Genomic DNA, 18,648 nt, shown 5'->3' on the forward strand with positions numbered 1-18,648 from the left:
TGTGCCTGGAGCCCACCTCGCCCCTGCAGGGGCCACTGGCCCCCAGCTCCTGTCTGCCTTTAAAACAGAGGCCCCACCTCTGGGATCAGTTCGGATCCAAAAGAGAAGCAATTAATCAGTTCTTGTCTCACATTCTACATCAGCATCAGTCCTTGTTTTCTAATAGGCTGACCTATATCTTGCTCCTTCGTTTGGGTCTCTGAATTGTTCCTGGCTAGTTCCCGAAGCCTGAGTCTCTGCCTCAGAAACCTTCTTAGTGATGATAATGATAGGAAACACCTGCCTTTAGTTTATCATGTGCCAGGCTCTGTTCTGAGTACTTTCCATGTTCTTAGTTCATTTAATCTTTACAACGATCCAAAAAGATAGGTCCTGTTAGTAGTCCCATTTCATAGATGAGGAAGCTGAGGCACGAAGGGTTTAAACGACCTGCCCAACATCACACGGCTAGTAAGTGGTGGAGTCAGGACATGAGGCCAGGCAGTCTGGCTCCAGTCTGTGCTATTAACATTCACACAATAACAACTTAGACTATAAACACCTGTGGTAGATTCGATTTCGCAAAGATGGATGCAGCAAAATCTCCATCCCACAGGCTTTTCTTACAATGTCACTCCGCCCTCCCTCTCACTGAGGAGCGAAGTATGTGTTCCCTCCTCTTGAACCTAGAGTATGTGACACTATGTGACTTTGAGGCTTAATAGTAAAAATGCTATGTACCTCTGCCTTGCTCTGATGGGACACTCAGTCTCAAGACCTAGTGCCATGCTAGTTTGGAAGCCCAAACTAGCCCAGATGGAGAGATCACATATAGGAAGTGTTCTGCCTGACACCCCAGCCGAGGTCCCAGCTGTAACCAGCATCACCACTAGCTAAGTGAGTGCAGATGCCTCCAGATGTTTCCTGCTTCAAGTCACTGAGTCACTCCCAGGCTTTACGTCTTTCCAAACAAGGCCCCAGACATCAGGGAGTAGAGACAAGCCCTCCCAAATTCCTTACCCAGAGAATGCATGAGCCTAATAAAATGGTCAGTTGATGCCACTAGGTTAGGCAGTGGTTTGTTACACAGAAATAGTAACTGGAACATCATCCCCTGTCTACAACCTTGTCTATATCCAGTCTATAGAGCTCTGTCTCTGAATGGTATCTGGTTCAGTCCCTAACACCCAGTGACAGGTTCATCATATTCTGCTAGCCTGATATGTCGCCCGTCATCCCTTGTTGGACGTGCTGAACGCCAACAGCCACCTTCAATTACCACTTCTTGTCTGTAGCCAGATCCTCGTGACACCAAGTGTCACCAGCTAGACCGAACTTGCTCTCGCTTCTGAAGCTGTTTCTGACCCCTCAAGTTTGTCCACAGATCTCAGTTTCCTGCCTCATTCTGCCCTAGCCAGCCCCATCCGTTTTCAGGTGACAGTCATGGTTCAGAAATGGAGCTGATCCAGCTTCTTCATTGGAGAGATGTAAAAATTGAAGCCCAGCAACATAAAACAAAATAGTAGCAACTGACATCTCTTGAAGCCCTAATGTATAATACTGAATTCAACCCTCACAAGTTATCCTGTGTAATTAATAACATCATCGATTCCATTATACAGATGGAAAACCTGAGGCTCAGAGACAGTAAGTCATTTTTGGTCATGCAGTTGTGTTAAGCTGCCTCGGTGTCCCCTGAGAGGTCAGATCTCGGAAGGTTGAAGACAAGATACATGATGGATTCCAAGACGCAAAAACCATTGGGTTTTTCTCCTGCAGAAAATCTACCTGATATCTTAACAGGATAACAGCCTCTACCTTGAAAATACACCTTCTATGATCAACACAACTAGGAAGTAAAGATGGTCCTTCCTCATGAGTTGGTATCGTGGGTGTGGCTAAGAAGATCTGTATTGGCCACATCCCTCCAGTTTTTATTTCTCTTTGTGTCACACTCCAGAATGTGATGCTCTAAATTTGGGTCCTTATCCTAGGAGATGGCACCAAATCCGTCTTTGATGAGTGTACAATGCCTTCTCATGGATGGAAATATACAGGGGTGGCTAAAAGAACAATCTTTGGAGTTCAAACAAAGGTATAAATACAGGCCCTGAGAATTCCTAATTACATGAGTTGTACGACCTGGGGCAAGCTGTGTAACTTTGTTGCCTCCAGGCTCTCATCAGCATAGCAGGCAGAACAGGACCCACTTCATGGAACTGTTGTGAAGACTGAGTGAGACAATGGAGAGAGCCCAGCACAGAACAAGGGTATGCCCCCAATCACCATTATTATTGTTATTATACACAGAAATGGAACGAATCCTTACCGAACAGAAGTAAGCAAGAGCTCACTATATTCTAGAAAAATCACCAAATTATCTCAAACTACAGTATAAACAGTCCATAAAATCCCACAAACAGGCAGGAAGGCCAACTCCCAGATTCCCAAGTAAGTGTTCATTCACACGATTCCAGCCCCTTATTGCGCTCAAGTTGCTAAGAAACACCTTGACACTAATCATTCTTGGCAATCTCAAGATACTAACTCCTACAGTTAAATCTTCCCTAGAAAGACTCAGCTTCTGACCTAGAGGCGGGAGGTGGGAGCCCTGACCTTCTTAGTCTCCAGTTAAAAGAAAAAACAGGCAAATGATGATATCACAGTCCTATACTCCTGGCAAAGAGGAGAGTCCATAAAAGCCAGCGAGAAAAGATTCCATTGTAACTTGACTAATGCATCTCCAGAAGGGTTGCTATCAGCTGCAAAGCACTCCCCATTAAAGAAATCAATTTAGCGTTTGACTTCTCCTCCTGTGGCGCATACTGAAGCGGGATCTGACAAGGATGGAAAACAGATTTGTGTTAAATACTGCCAATAAAGTCTGTAGCTCAAGGTTACAGCAGTCAATGGAAATCCAGTGCCTTGGAAACCCTGGGACCCTCATCCGTCAGCTGGAGTCAGCAGCTTTGAAAGGAAGCTGTAGGTCTGGCTCAGGAAGGGGGCTGGTTATCAAGATTGGGTATTTGGGGTCATGGTAACCTCAGATGCTGGTTTCGTACTAGGTCCTTAAAATAGGCCTGAGCTCCCAGGTCTGTGAGCATCTTGTTGGTTTTTCTTGGTTGTAGTGGATATCTCTTGCTCTTGCTTGCCTAGCATCCACGCACTCTTCATTTTCTATCAATGGTACTCATGTTATCCCAGGAAACAGCTCCTTTTCTACTTCTCAGTCTGTGAGATTTGGGTTGAATTAAGCACCCCTCTGGCTCTAAGGGTAGGTAGGTATGTGAACTCACCCTGCCCAATCAGTGCTGGGCAGCCACTCTAGCCCCAGCAAGAGTTTCAGGGGTGTCTACGTGACCCAAGGAAGGCCAATCATAGCCAACGAGACTCAGTCTTGAAATTCATTGTAATTGTTTGTTAAAAGAAGTCATCTTTCTAGGGGCCAGCCTGGTGGCGTAGTGGTTAAGTTTGCATGCTCTGTTTTGGTGGCCTGGGGTTCAAAGTTTCAGATCCCAGGCTTGGACCTATACATCACTCATCAAGCCATGTTGTGGAGGCGTCCCACATACAAAATGGAGGAAGATTCACAGAGATGTTAGCACAGGGTGAATCCTCCTCACCAAAAAAAAAAAAAAAAAGAGAAGAAGAAGTCATCTTTCTACTAGGGTGGATGGAAAAACAGGACGCAAGCCTAAAGCTCCTGAAAACCATCTTATCATAATAAGGAGAAAATGGAATCGGTCCAGAGAAAGATAGACATAAGAGATGGAAAGAGAGAGAATCCAAAGTCTGATTAGATCATTTGAGCTCTTAGAATCAAGCTGTACCTGAAGACCATCCCCTGGACTTTTCAGTTCTAAGATCCAATAAGTTTCATTTTACTTGGTTTTTAAGTCAGAGTTGCATTCTTATCACTGCAACTAAGAAGGATCTGATGACTCCAACGTAGCTGTATCAGCAGATGAGGCCGGCCTGCTTGGAAAGTGCCAGGTCTCTGTGGAGCCTCACTTAAGGCAACACTCAGCAATGAGTCACATCTTCCCATCAGATTCATCTTTCCAATGCATGAACAACATATGGGCAGATTATGGGAGATTTCACGTGAGTCCTGGGAAAGCAGGTACAACACGCCAAACCAGACAAGCAGGTGCCGGTGACTCTCCACATAGCCGCTCCGACCGCTTCCACGTGCTGTTCTGACTTCAACACTCAGAGCCTCGTCTTCCTGGAAACGCTGCCCCCATTTCAGAATCCGACTCTGCCTGTACCCAGGACACGTCAGCAGCACCTGGGAATTAACATCTCCCTGGGGACGGCCTCTCACCACTGACCTGCCCTTTGGCACGATGATTCTGAGGCAGTTTTTTACCCCATTTCCCAGAGTTTCAGTTTACCCCACGGGATTAAGTTTGAGGCAGCCACTGTGATAGCCGGCTTACTACTGGCCCACTAATCAGCTGCCTTCCTTCCCTGTATGGCCCCCTCACTCCCTGGTGTGTCCCTGTACCTCCTAAATAAACTACATATGCTCAATCAGTGTCTCCGTGTCTGCTTCTGCCTTGAGAGCAGAAATTTCTTCAAGTTTCCCATCAGACACTCCGTTATTCCCCTAATGGAAATTCCTCCCCTAACAGCCTTTATCTCTTAGGCTGCCCAGCCTTTTACAAATCCCCTTTCATGATCCTTAGAAATACATCTCTGCCCTCAGCCTGCATATCCCAGAAAGGTAAACAAAATCCTAGAAGCCCTCACATCCCTCCCACCCACCCCCAAATCTTATCAATATATTCATGCAGCAAAAATAGATTTCTTCCAGAAGGGAATGCTGTTGCCACCCAAATACAATTTACCTATAAATACCAGTGCAAAGGACGGCAGCAAGTACCTGGCTCGCGTCAAAACTGCAGTCCACAGTCAGGAGCATGGCCTGCTGGCTCCCCAGGGTCTGCACCCGCACCCCGCCTCCCTCTTTCCCACCTCTTCTTTCACCCCTCTCTGCCTTCCCTTTGGCATTTTATGTGGATCCAGCCACACTGAATTAACTGCTTGCAGTTCCCCTAAAATAGGCCGTGCTGTCTCCTTCTGCCTTTTTAAATGCTGTTCCATATGCCTGAAATATCTTGTCTTCTCACAGGCTGCGAAGGACTCGCTTCCTTCTCACCCCACTCAAACTCCTGGTTCCAGGACTTTCTCACTCGAAAGAGAGAGAACTTGGCGTGGATTGTGTCAGAAGACTGAGCTTCCTTCAGAGCAAATGATGGAGACAGGCCTGGTGATCACTTGGCCAGAAATTACAGACGGGATTCCAGATTTGGAGAGTGAAGTGGTTCTTGAAGCTGCCGACAAAACACGGCCACCGTTTTAGGCGTTCTGCCAGATGTCTTCAGGTAAACAGCAGTGATGAGATCAACAGACACAGGAGGAAAGATACTCTTTTCAACTTTCCTTCATTCTTTCTGATAAAAAAGAGAAAGTCTAATTTTGGTTATTCAGATGTCTCTAACACCTAACATTTGCTAATCTCTCATTTTTAAAAGGCAGAGAATTAATAATATTGTCTTCTTCTCATTGCGTTATGTTTCTAATTCCCTTCCACCTAAGGTCACTGATACTTCTCCTTCTTTTCCATTTATATTAATGATGTAAAGTTTTCATTTAAATGCAGAGTCAAAATAAACAAAGGACAGTAAGTATAGTAACATACACACATCCCTGTGTGACAGGTGTGATACGTGTATATACATTATAATATTATATATATAATTACATATATTAACCACAGGTGGTCCTTGGATATGACAAAATTTTGTAACAGTGATACTCAAATGAGTCAAGTTCAGGGGAAAAAGCTAGAAGGGGCTGCAGTGGCTACCTTTCAGATGCCTTCTTTCCTGGTACCCATGACATCTTTGGTGGGCACAGCCCAAAAGCTGGTGAACCCCTAAATTCTCTGAAGAAGCAGAACTTCAGAAACTCACTCCAGCTGGTCTTCCCATCTGCATAAAGGGCTTTAGAAGCGGGTTATAATCTGAACTTTCCCTGCTCTCCTCCTCTTAGGGTGTCTAAGCTGAACTTGCACATTCCCGGATTATTTCGGAGTTGAAAAACCACCGTTGTAGTTACATTTGGCTCCTCTGAAGTACAAGGCAGAGGATGCTCCCATCTTGCTGCATACCAGCTGCGACGGAGGACAAAGGCTCCTCTGTCTTTGATAAACAAATGAAGCTCAACATTAAAGGTGCTTTCTGATCCTCGCTTAAAGAGGCAGCCCCAAAGCAAACCAGCCAGACCTTCCTAAGCAGCCTTTGATGTCAAGGTTGAAAAGCAATGAGCGGTTAAGCTTGTCATTTTTATTCTGAAATGTGGCTTAGAGATATGCAAGATGGGGCTTTTCTCTTTCTAACCTTTCTGAGTGCTCCTTCTCACTCAATCAAACTCACTCAAATAGATTTACGGAGCAAGCTTGTAGAAGCCAGGCACTGTGCTAAACACTGAGGATAAACAAGAGGCGGAAACCACCAAGTGCCTCACCTCAAAGCTTATGCTCCAGAGATTCTAGAAAGGGAAGACAGATAGTAAATACAGAGGAACATCAATAAATGACAAGACCATTCCAGAGGAAGCGATGCTATTTAAAAAAATAAAACAGGATTCATCAAAATGTGGCTGAGGTCCTGGGTGTGCACGCGGTGGGTGGTTGGCTGGGGTGGTCGATGATGATGTCTATAATATTGTGATCCGAAACTTGAATAACGAAAGGATTCAACCTCACAGGATCTGAGGGAAGGGTGTTCCTGGTAAAGGAAGATGAATGTACAATAGGCCAGTGATGAGACTCCTTCGATTTATCTCTTCTTCATTTACCCTCTTCATACTGACCCTTCTTACATTCCCTCCGATGTGGATCAAGGCTGCCCCAGGGAGAGAAGCCCAAGGCATCCTGCCCTACATACTGATCTATATCATCCTCCGGGAAGCATAGGACGTCCTGACTTAATCCAATCTGATTCTTACCCAAAGTTATAGGACCACCCAATAACCAGACCCCACCTACACTGACATCATTTTAACAACGTTTTTCATGATCTTTCCTTTGTCTTGTAAAGAAATAACTCAAATACCTATGCCTTATAAATTTAGCTCTAACCCTCAACACGTTGCAGCTCTTTACTGCCCATGGGTCCTGTCCCCACGCCTGCAGCTCTTCGCTGCCCACGGGTCCCGTCCCCATGCCAGCAGCTCCTCACTGCCCACGGGTCCCGTCCCCCACTACTCCATGCTATTCTGTGAATAAAAGAGCACTACTGCTAGCTCTTGAGAGTCCAATAAATCTTTCTTTTGACTCCTTGACTCACCAAGCTCGCATCACCTCCACCTCTTTTCACACAGCTTAGAGATGTGGCTCTGGATTGGGTTTCTCTTCTAATTCCATCACTAATTAACCATGTCCCTAATCCCTAGGAGTCTCAGTTTTCCCATCTGGAAAATGGTAACAAGAACAATAACACCTATTTCACAGGATTGCTGTGAAAATACGATGTTCTATCTAAAACGCTCAGCTTACTTCTTGGGGTAAATAATCAACAATGGTTACTCATCACTCTAATTTTACTGCTCTCCTTGGACAAACTCCAGAAGACACTTAGGTTCATATAGGCTGAAGGAGGACTGACCTGAATTTGAATTCTGAGTCTCTTCTTGTGTGAAGAAACTTGGGATGGGTTATTGTGAAAGAGAAGCTGACGTAATTTCTTTTTCTTGTTCCAGGTATTTCCTCCTACCCCTTCAATAGCTAGAGCATTCTACACCCACTGACTCCGGTGTAGCGTTTTTTCTAGCAGGTATCCAAAGAGAGAGAGAGTCAGTGCTTGGTCTTTGAGGTTCAAAACAGGCCTTTGAAACTCAAGGCAAGGACTACAGTCTTGAGCAAAAAAGGTTTTTGAGTTTCAAGAGCCCGTATCCTTTGAGTTTCAAAAGACCAAAATCCTGCACTGAACAATAGGCATAGAAGAATACGCTCATTGATCTGTGAGCATGAGGTTTTCTCCCGCCACAAAAAAATCTCACAGGCTCAGGAAAAGCAGCAAAAGAGAAACATGAGGGTTAGACTCCTGTCAGGGCACCCAGTGAGACCAGGTCCCATGGAATACAAGAGTTAAGGATAAAATTACAGACAGGAGGGTATACAGGAGCCTCTTCTCACTTCCCAAGGGAGGACCAGGAAAGTGAACAGGATTCGAGAGGTCTCCAGCACCCTGCCGAGGGTCACCCCAGTAGAGTGGGAATGACAGCCTGGCGTTGCCGATGAAGGAAAGAGGCTGGGGTCCCTGGACCTGGAGGAGCTTTGTGGATGGAGGCTGAAGCTGATGCCTGCTTTCCACCATTCAGGTGAGCACTGTGCACCATCACGTTAATTGCTCTTCTCCTGGGCATCTGGGAAGGACAGCAGCCAGCATCCTTGACAAAGAGAAACCTGTCTGTGCCCTAAGACTTTGCTTAGCACCATCTGAATTACCCCACGTAGACACATCCCCTTTATGATGGCTCAGAGTAGTCATAAGCCCTCAAGATGGAATGATGGCTCTAAAAATCTAGATGAATCAGCCTTGGCATTGACACTTCAGTGGGAATGAGAGGAACCAGCTTGAGTTCTCCCTAGAGCTAGAAGGACACTAAAATACGCCTTCATTACACTTGCAATCAAAAGAGATTTGCTGGAAAGACAACCTACCATCAATAAACTAATGGTCTAGAGAAAAGGCAGCTGAAAACTGCCTGACATGAAGCTGGCATAGCCCTCTGCTTTCCCCTCTCCATTCACCTTCTCACCTAGAACTGAAATGACATTTCAGGAACATAAACTTCTGCGACATAGAGTTAGACAGGGGCACTACGTGCCAGTGTTGCCCAGGCTCATTCCTTTCACTTTCCAAACTCCACATCCAGAAATCTTTCACAGGTGTTCCAACAGCTTACTTGACAAAGGAAGGATGGAGGATACTTCTCAAGGTGTATTCATTTCAGGAACTGTGCATTAGTCCTGGGCTGCCCTCTGAACTCTGTGGCAAATGGAACACAAGCTAATGGTCACTAGCTTCACTGAGTATATGATGACTCTGCTTACATTTAGATCAACGAGAGACAGGGATGGAAGGTAACTGCCTCAGTTTCCTCAAGGGAGCTCAGTCTTTGCGATTCTGAAAGCAAAACCATCTGAAGATACCAAAGCAAAATGTTAGGCAAAGCAAAAGGCTACCTGGCTGACTCCGCTCAGAAGGAAGAACTTTCTATCAAGACTGCCCCTACAAAGAGCTGTGAGAGCCCACCCTATGAATCTGAAGGCTTTCTAAAATTTTTGACAAAGTCAAGTGCATAGTCGATGTGACTTGTACTTGATATGAACAAGTCCTGTGGGTCACTGAGTTTGCTCAGGTCTGAGTTCTGTTTGCCCTCCAAGGTTCTACTGTTCCAGGGAGTGTGTGCTGCTCCAGTCTGGATGTAGACACCAAAGTCCCACCCCCTGGGCCAGCCCCACCTTCTAGGAGAGTTTGGCAGAATATAGGAAGCTCAATGATTGCATTTTTAGGAATGTATCCTAAAGAAATAATCATGCACATATGTGGAGGTTTAACTCAAGGATGTTCATCCAAGAATTAACTATAATAATGAAAACTGTAAATAACTTAAAAACACAACAACTGGGTAATGATTAAATTACAGGAGATCCATGGGATATTACGTTGTCCTTAAATGTTCTGTTTTGAGGAATATTTAATAACGTGGGAAAATGCTTAGGGTATACACATTTTTAAATTATGTTACACGTCGGTACGTACAAGATTTGCAAATATTCACATGTATAAAGAGGTTCACCAAAATAAAACTGTGATTCTCTTTGAACGGTGTGATTACGGATGAATTTAAATGTTCTTTATACCTTCTGTGAGCTTCCTATCTGTGACGGTTTAGGACAACTTGAAGTTAGAGGGCACAGTCCCCAAGACTGCCTCACTTCTGACACCAACCGCAAGTTTGATGGGTTCCCAAAAATACCCTAAAGTTTGATAATTCACTAAAAAAACCTCACAAAACTCACTGAAAATTGTTATGCTCATAATTATAGCTTACACAGAGAAAGGATACAGAAAAGATGAGCCAAAGGAAGAGATGTATGGAGTAGAGTCCAGGAAAAGTGCTAAAAGGGGAGGTCCCGTTGTCTTCTCCCCATGGAGTTAAGGACACGTTACCTTCCTGGCATCCATGTGTGACAATATGCACAGAACAGTGCCACCCAAGGATGCTCCTTGAGCCTCCATGATCAGAGTTCTCAGGGGACTTCACTATGTCAACATGAGGGATTGCCCTTGTGGCTGATCTCAGTCTCAGTCTCCACCCTTCCACCCGTGTCCCAAAGCCCCCACCCCAAATCACATTGTTGGCCTTTCTGGCATGGCTCACCCTTACCCCAACGTGTGGCCATCCCCCACCCTAAATCGTATTGTTTCACCACCCAGTGTGACCCCAGGTCCCAAGCAAAACAAAAACCATGTCCTATCAAGCAGAACACTGGATCACCTCCCAGTAAGCCAAAGACAAAGACCAGATGTCTTGGGCAGGATTGACTTCTTTACTACGATAAACAATAAAAGTTACCGTGAACAATAATATTAAGAAGTATTCCTGCATTAGATAACTGGTGTCTTTGAAATCTGATCCTGGACACCCAGGGAAGCCAAAGGGCTGCTTTTGCCCCATCCTTACCACCTGGCCACCATCTAAATGGGCTTCTGCCTTTTCTTGGGTTATACCCTAAGTCCTCAATGGGGATCTGATCTTGTTAGCATTTTGTTATTGTAATTTCTATTCTTATTATATTGCTGTTTTTATAATTCCAATTGTAATGATTGCAATCATTGCTATCATGTATTGATTACTGACCGTGTTCCAGGTATTGACTTAAATTTTTAACATGTACAATCAAGTATAATTTTCACTTAAAATGAATTTTTCAGTATGTGCTATTTTAGCCCCATTTTGAAGATGAGAAAACTGGGGAACTAGGAGGTAAAATTTTTTATCCCAAATCTCCCTATTTAGCAGAGACAGAGCTTAGATTCAATCTCAAATCTGTCTCCTTCCAAACGCCCTTGACTTCCCTTCTGCTCTAACGGCTCCTCCCCTGGGGGTCATCATTCTCTGATTCAGCTCCCCTACTCTGGTCAGTCCCTCATCAACCTAGGAGCATCTAGGAAGCCAGAGGGCCACCCATCTGAGGCCAACAATGAAGAAGCCTCCATCACCATATCAAGCCCTTAGAAAGGCATCCCATGCTGATCGCAGACCCAGGAGCCTTCTGTCCGGATGCCAGACCCCAAGACGCAGCTCCCTGTCCACGTCTCTCAAACAATCCCTCCACCTGGACCCAGTTCGCCCCTCAAGATTGCATTCCCTTTGGAGCGTCTGTCCATTCGTCCAGGTGTTCTTTATGGCCAGACATCTAAAAATATTTAAAAAAAGATAATTTGTCTCAAGACAACTTCATGTTAATTTTACATGTCGAATAAACACTGAACAAATCTCGAGTACATTTCAGAAACGCTCTATGTCCTTAGGGACTTCTTCCTCTGTTTACTTTCTTATTTTCTTACTTTGAATCTCTAAAGAGTCAAGTTTTGGTCAATTTTCTTCCTTCAAAACTTATTTTAATTTGTACTAAGACAAAAGGATGTGAAACACTCAATATGGAGTTGAATGTCTTGGTCATTAACTGAAATGGTTTAGATAAATTTGTAGGAATGATGTGGTTCAGCTAGGGCAAACCACAAGTCTGGATGGATGTTGGAGGTACAGATGACAAAGGTATCGATCGCCTCTGGAGAAGTGAGCTGTCAATGGAAGCTTCTGGGAGGGCTGAGATGAGGGCCACTGTCTGAGCCTTGGTTCTGGAGGATTTTAGAAGATAGGACCAGTGGGGGAAGGCAGCCCGGAGAGAAGGTATAGGGTCTGCTAAAACCAGAGTCAGAAATGATCCTGTACAATGCTTCCCAATGCTGAAGGCACCAAGCCCTATGGGGTGAGGGTAGGGGAGGAAAGTGGGAGTTCGTAAATCAGGGGTACATGGTTAGCCTTTTGGTGTCATCATAACCAAGCATTTACATATTGGTATGTATATTATTTTATAATAAATTATTTCATTTTTATTTCTCCTTTAGATTACAATTAGATAATATTGATTTTTTATCAGGCATGTGGAACGGTTATATTGTCTATGAATTTCACCTCAGGAGGTCCTCCAAAATATTGGTAATAGACAGGGAACACTGGGCCGAATGGATGTTGAAACCACTAGCCTAGTCAATTCCGGGAAGTTCCATGAGGCAGGAACTGCGTGGAGGGTTGGAAAAATGAGCAGTAAGGGGACAAGTTGAGTGAGATAGGAAGGAATCAGATTACGTGAAAATCTTTGGGCACAGAGGCAATTTTACCCCGAAGCTAACGAAGGCGAAGCTTTAGTTAGCCCCTCACTTGCTTGGGGCCAATCCAAGACCTTGGGAGGAGCCCTACAGCATGTTCACGTGGTCATGTTTATTTACTTGAAATATATTTTTATTTCCATTTTCCTTGAAAAGGGTCCCCAAAATTGTATAGAGAGGGCTTCACAGACTCTAGACATCCTTAGTTGGGTGGGATTCACACTTCGACAATGGGGAACACCAGTGAGTTTAAGCAGAGAAGTGACACAACCCCTTGTGCAGAAAAATCACTGGGAACTCCTTCGTCGGGGAGAAAGATGTTCTTGTTTCTCATTTCCCATTCCATACCAGGGAAATAGGCGACGCGGTTCAGACTCGCTTTCTGCAAAAGCTACATATAGACCCAGACATGGCACTGTGTGGTCATCGTGGTCCATCTACCAACATGCTCATTCCCACAAGTCCTGCAAATCTAGCTGCTGTAGGTACAGTTCATTCCCAGAAACACAAACTATTCCTGGGATGGGGGTATCAGGGCCAGCCCTTGCACTAACCCTAGCATGAGGACACACCTCTACATCTCTCGTACCTTCCTGAATTTGTGGCTCCACTACCTGGGTAAGGCACAACTCTACCAGCACTCATCACAAACGCTTTCATTCACTCTATAACCATTCACTGAACTCCTACTACACACCAGATCTTGTAGCAGATGCCAGGAAGATGGAATGATAGAGTGGTTAGTGTACAGCTATTGGGAGTCTTTGCAGACCACATACCAGCTATGTGAACTTGTGCAAGCCATTTGATGTCTCTGAGTTCAAACTTATCTCTACTATAAAATGGACACAGTAACAGCAGTGAGCATCTTCTATTTCAAGTTTCCCCTGTACTATATAATTATTTTTATGGAGGTATAATTTTCTTACAATAAAATACACAGTTCTTAAGTGTTTGGTTTAATGAGTTTTGACAAGTGCAAACTTCCAAGCAACCCCCACTGAACGCAAGATATACAACACCTCTATCACCCCAGATAGTCCCTTTACGCCCCTTTCAGATCAATTCCCTGCCCCTTAGAAACAACCATTTTTTTACTTCTATCATCATGAGTACATATTATCATACAAAAATATCCTTTTGTGTCTGGCTTCATTTGCTCAACAAAATGTTTTTGAACTACAGCCATATTGTTGTATATATCAGTTGCTTGTCCTACTGTTGTTGAATAATATCCCACTCTGTCAATATATACCACAATTTATCTATCCATTCACCCAATGATGGACATTTCAGTTGTTTCCAGGTTTTGGCTATTGTGATATAGCTGCTGTGAGCATTGCTATTTAAGTCTTTTCGTGGACACACAGCTACATGTCTCTTGGGTAAATAACTAGGAGTGGAATTTCTGGGTCAGTAGGTAAACAGATGTTTAACTTTATAAGAAATTAACAAGCAGTTCTCCAAAATGGTTGTACCATTTGATATTCCCCACAGCAAGCAATGTAATGTACCAGCAGCTGCTCCATATCCTAATACTTGATTTGACAATTTTGTTTTTTGTTTTGTTTTGCTTGTTTTTGCCATTCTAGTGGTTGCAGAAGAGTATCTCATTGTGGTTTTCATTTGTATTCCTGGATGACTAATGATATTGAACATTTTTTTCCCCATTTATTGGCTATTTGTACATCTTCTTTCACACACTGTCTGTTCAAGCCTTTTGCCCGTTTTAATGCTCTTGTGTATCTATACTTTGTAGGCATATATTTGTAGGCATTCTTTATACATTCTGGACATGAGTCCTTTGCCAGATAGATATACCATGAATATTGTTCATCCAGTCTGTGGTTGAACCATATGTGTGACTATACCTACTCCCAGGAGTGTTCAGTGATATGAACCAACAAAGTCTTCTGTTTTAAAGGGTCAACTGAATTCAGTGTCCAGACTCTGTCCTTTGCAAGTGGGAGTCCTGATTAACACGTTAAGAAATAATTACCTCCCAGGGTAGATGTGAGGACTACATGAGACTGAATGTGATAATACATGGGAAGTCTTTAACCCAGGATTCAGCACATAATAAACTGTTTCTGTTGTTTTTACCAACATTAAAAAAAGCAGCCCTTTCTATCACCAAGAAAATAGTATTTGTATAGGAAGGCAGAGACAAAAAGAATCCAGTGCTATGAGACTGTATAGGAAGAGCTCTTAACTGATCACGGGAAGGCATGTCAAATAAACTTTCCAACAAAAGACTAGAAGATTATTCGGCAATAGTAAGACTTGGAAAGGAAGATGGCAGAGGGGACACAGTTTTCAAACAGAAAGACGGCCTTGTGAAAGGTCAATGGGATGCAAATGCCTGTAGCATTTAGGCAAGGCTGCAATGCGTGGGGCAGGCTGGGGCATGATGGGAGAAGAGGCTATGGATGTACGTGAGGTCAGATTATTGAGGTCTTGGCCACATAAGAGTGTTTGTTCTTTATTCTATAGGCCTATCTTCTCCAAGTGCACCCCCAGAGCAGCAATACTCGGGAACTTGTTAGAAATGACCAGATCAAAATCTGAGTTTTAACAATACTCTGTGTGACTCATATGCAAATAAAGTCTGAAAGGCACTGCTGTAGACAATGAGAGACATCCGAAGCTTGCGACTGGGGTAGTGATTTGATCAGATTTATAGGTTAGGAATTTCAGCCTGGAGGCGACATGCAGAATGGTCTGAAGGACGCTAGACCACAGATAGAAAGATCAGCTAAGAGTCCATTGTCATTAGATCTCCCTGGACCTCAGAAGTTAAGTGTCATTTTTGATAAAAACACTTTCAGAGGCCAGCGGGGTAGCATAGTGGTTAGGTTTGTGCACCACACTTCAGCAGCCTGGGGTTCACAGGTTCGGATCCTGGCATGGACCCAGCACTGCTTGTCAAGCCACACTGTGGCAGCATCCCACATAAAGTGGAGGAAGATTGGCGCAGATGTTGGTTCAATGACAGTCTTCCTCAAACAAAGAAGAGGAAGATTGGCAACAAATGTTAGTTCAGGGTCAATCTTCCTCACATACACAAGAAAACCACTTTCAAAACTCAAATTATCTTGCAGGCATCCCTACAATATTCTAAGAACCTTCTGGAGACATCTACTTAAACTCTACAAATCATCATCATCATTACGATATCAAGAGTTACTGGACATGTAACTAACCATTCCAGGCTCTACAAAGGGTACCCTCTGCATATTATTTCTAATCCTCATTACAATCTTGAAATATTGGCAACTACAACAGATATGTGTTGTCTGACTCCCCTGCATTCCATTTCCCACAAAGACCCTTATTCTCAGGCAAGTGGTATGACTGGGACTGACATCACTCTTAGCTCTGTCTTACTAGTTATGGTGATTGGTTCAGGGATGCACATGTGATCCAGCGAAAGCCAATGAGAAGCAAGAAAACGTCTGTGGCACTTCTGGGGAACAAGCCCCTGCAGGCACGGCCCAAAGAGATGCTCACCCTTTCCAAGCCAAGCTGTGGTGGGAAGGTGAGAAGCTGTGAGGTCTGGAACAGTGAAAGTCATTTTGGCCACTATGAGGGAAGCCACTAGGAGGATAAAACTGGCACTAAGGGAAGACCAAATTTAGAGAATCATCAAGAAATACAGCTAGATTCCCTGATGACAAAATGAAGCTCGGGACTGGATAAAGCCACACCTAGGATGAGTTACTGCCAAAATTTTCTGTTAAATAAACCAATTTTTTATTGTTATTTAAGCCAGAAGTTCTGTCACCAAACGTTTCCTAATGGATAGACTGTCATGATTTTCACTTTCCGACAAAAAAGCTGAAAAGTAAAAAGGATAAATTTTCTGTTTGGCCACACAGCTCATATCTAAAATCAAATCCATCTCACTTGAAAGTCTGTGCTTTTTCTGCTAAGTTTGCTCCTTCTCAAACTTAATTTTTGAATCAACACTAATAAACATAAATGAGGAAATAATAAGATTTAATTGAACACTATATGATGCATAATTTATACAACCGGGGGGGGGGGGGGAATTGCAGCTTGAGAAAATGAAATATTTTCTATCTTTCACCTACGTACTTATTTAATTTTAACTTGCTAAGTAATTCAGGGAATATTTATTGAAAGCAGATATTATATGCTGGGCCCTGTATTAGAAATATAAAAATGAGTAAGAGAATGATTCTAAATGTGTTTCTTATCAAACAACAGAGCCTGAAAAACATTAAGCAAAAACTGATAGTGATAAAAGGAGAAATAGACAAATCTGCAGATAGAATTGGGAACATTTACACTTCATTCTCAGAAAATGATAGAACCACTACAGGAAATCAGAAAAGATACAGAAGGTCTAAATACAATCAGCCAATAGGATTCAGATGACATATACATAAAATTCCACCCTACAACAGCAGACTATACATTTTTTCAAGCACCATAGAATATCCACCAAGATAGCTAATACCCTGGGACATAAAATAAATCTCAATAAACTTAAAAGAACTGGAATCAAACAAACTATTTTCTCTGATCACAATGACACCAAACTAAAAAGCATTAACAGACAACAGGAAAAACCTCTAAACATTTGGAAATTGAATAACACAGTTCTGAATAATTTATGGGTCCAAGAGGAAGTCTCAAAAGAAAGAAAAATATACAGAACTAAATGAAAATGAAAATAAAACATATCAAGATACGTGTAATGCAGCTAAAGCAGTACAAACAGGGAAATTTATAGCATTAAATGATAACTTTAGAAAAGAAGAAAGATCTCAAACTAATAAGCTAAATTCCTACCTCAAGAAACTAGAAAAAGAACAAAATAAACCCAAAGAAAGCATAGGTAAGCAATAATAAAGGCAGAAATCAATGAAATTGAAAATAGGAAAACAATAGAGAAATCAATGAAAGAAAAAACTGGTTGTTTGAAAAAAATCAGTAAAATAGCTAAAACTCAAGAAAAACTGACAAAAATAAAAAAGAGAGGACACAAGTCATCAATATCGGAAATGAAATAGGAGATATCACTACAGATCTTGGAGCTATTAAAAAGATAACAAGAGGGGCCAGTCTGGTGGCACAGCGTTAGGTTCACACGTTCCACTTTGGTGGCCGGGGTTAACCGGTTCGGATCCCAGGTGCAGACCTACGCACCACTTGTCAAGCCATGCTGTGGCAGGCATCCCACATATAAAATAGAGGAAGCTGGGCATGGATGTTAGCTCAGGGCCAGTCTTCCTCAGCAAAAAGAGGAGGACTGCAGGCAGATGTTAGCTCAGGGCTGATCTTTCTCAAAAAAACAAAAAAAAGAAAAGAAAAAACGAAAAAATATAACAAGAAATTACCATGAACAACTTTATGCTCATAAATTCAACAACTTAGAAGAAATGGACAATTTCTCAAAAATCACACACTATCAAAACTCAAGGAAGATGAAACAGAAAGTTTGAACACCCCTATAACTATTAAAGAAGTTGAATTCCTGATTGTAACACTCCCAAAAGAGAAAATCTCTGGACACAGATGGTTTTGCTGCAGAATTTTACCAAACGTTTTAAAGAAGAATAAACACCAACTACATACAATCTCTTCTCCAAAATAAAAGAGGAGGAACCCCTTCTCAAATAATTTTATGAGGCCTGTATGATCCTGTTTAAAAAAAAGCACAAAGACAATGTAAAGAAGGAAAATACAGATCAATATCTGTCATGAACTGTGATGCAAAATCCTTAAGAAAATATTAGCAAATTCAACAATGTATGAAAAGAATTACATACCATGACCAACTGGGATTTATTTCAGGTGTGCAAGGCCAACTCAAAAATCAATCAATGTAATTCACCGTATCGAAAGGCTAAAGAAGAAAAAACCGATGCAGCAAAACCATTTGACAAAATCCAACACCATTCATGATAAAAACTCTCAGCAAGTTAGGAATAGAGGGGAACTAAATCAACTTGATAAAGATCGTCATACTTGATGGTGAAAGACTATACATTTTCTCACTAATATCAGAAACAAGGCAAGGAGGTCCACTCTCAACATTCTTATTCAACATAATACTGGAAGTTTTAGCCACTGCATTAAGGCAAAGAAAACCATAATAAAACTACACAGCCTGGAAAGGAGAAGTGAAACTACCCCATTTGCAAATAACATGGTTGTTGACAAA

General features: G+C 42.7%; 1 long non-coding RNA gene and 1 pseudogene across 2 annotated transcripts; one reads left to right on the forward strand and one right to left on the reverse strand.

Annotated features, from left to right (window-relative positions):
- The window catches only part of LOC138922034 (heparan sulfate glucosamine 3-O-sulfotransferase 4-like), a 144,037-nt pseudogene that overhangs the window by 40,456 nt on the left and 84,933 nt on the right, over positions 1 to 18,648 (reverse strand).
- Positions 4,906 to 9,882, forward strand: LOC111767616 (uncharacterized). Of its 2 annotated transcripts, none has more exons than XR_011435148.1 (3): positions 4,906 to 5,369; positions 7,750 to 8,370; positions 8,942 to 9,882. It is a non-coding gene; the product is annotated as an uncharacterized lncRNA (long non-coding RNA). The 2 variants fall into 2 exon arrangements; XR_011435147.1 differs by having other exon boundaries at positions 4,909 to 5,369; positions 9,113 to 9,882.

Source organism: Equus caballus, unplaced genomic scaffold (assembly GCF_041296265.1).
Source record: "Equus caballus isolate H_3958 breed thoroughbred unplaced genomic scaffold, TB-T2T haplotype1-0000035, whole genome shotgun sequence".
Classification (NCBI taxonomy): domain Eukaryota; kingdom Metazoa; phylum Chordata; class Mammalia; order Perissodactyla; family Equidae; genus Equus; species Equus caballus.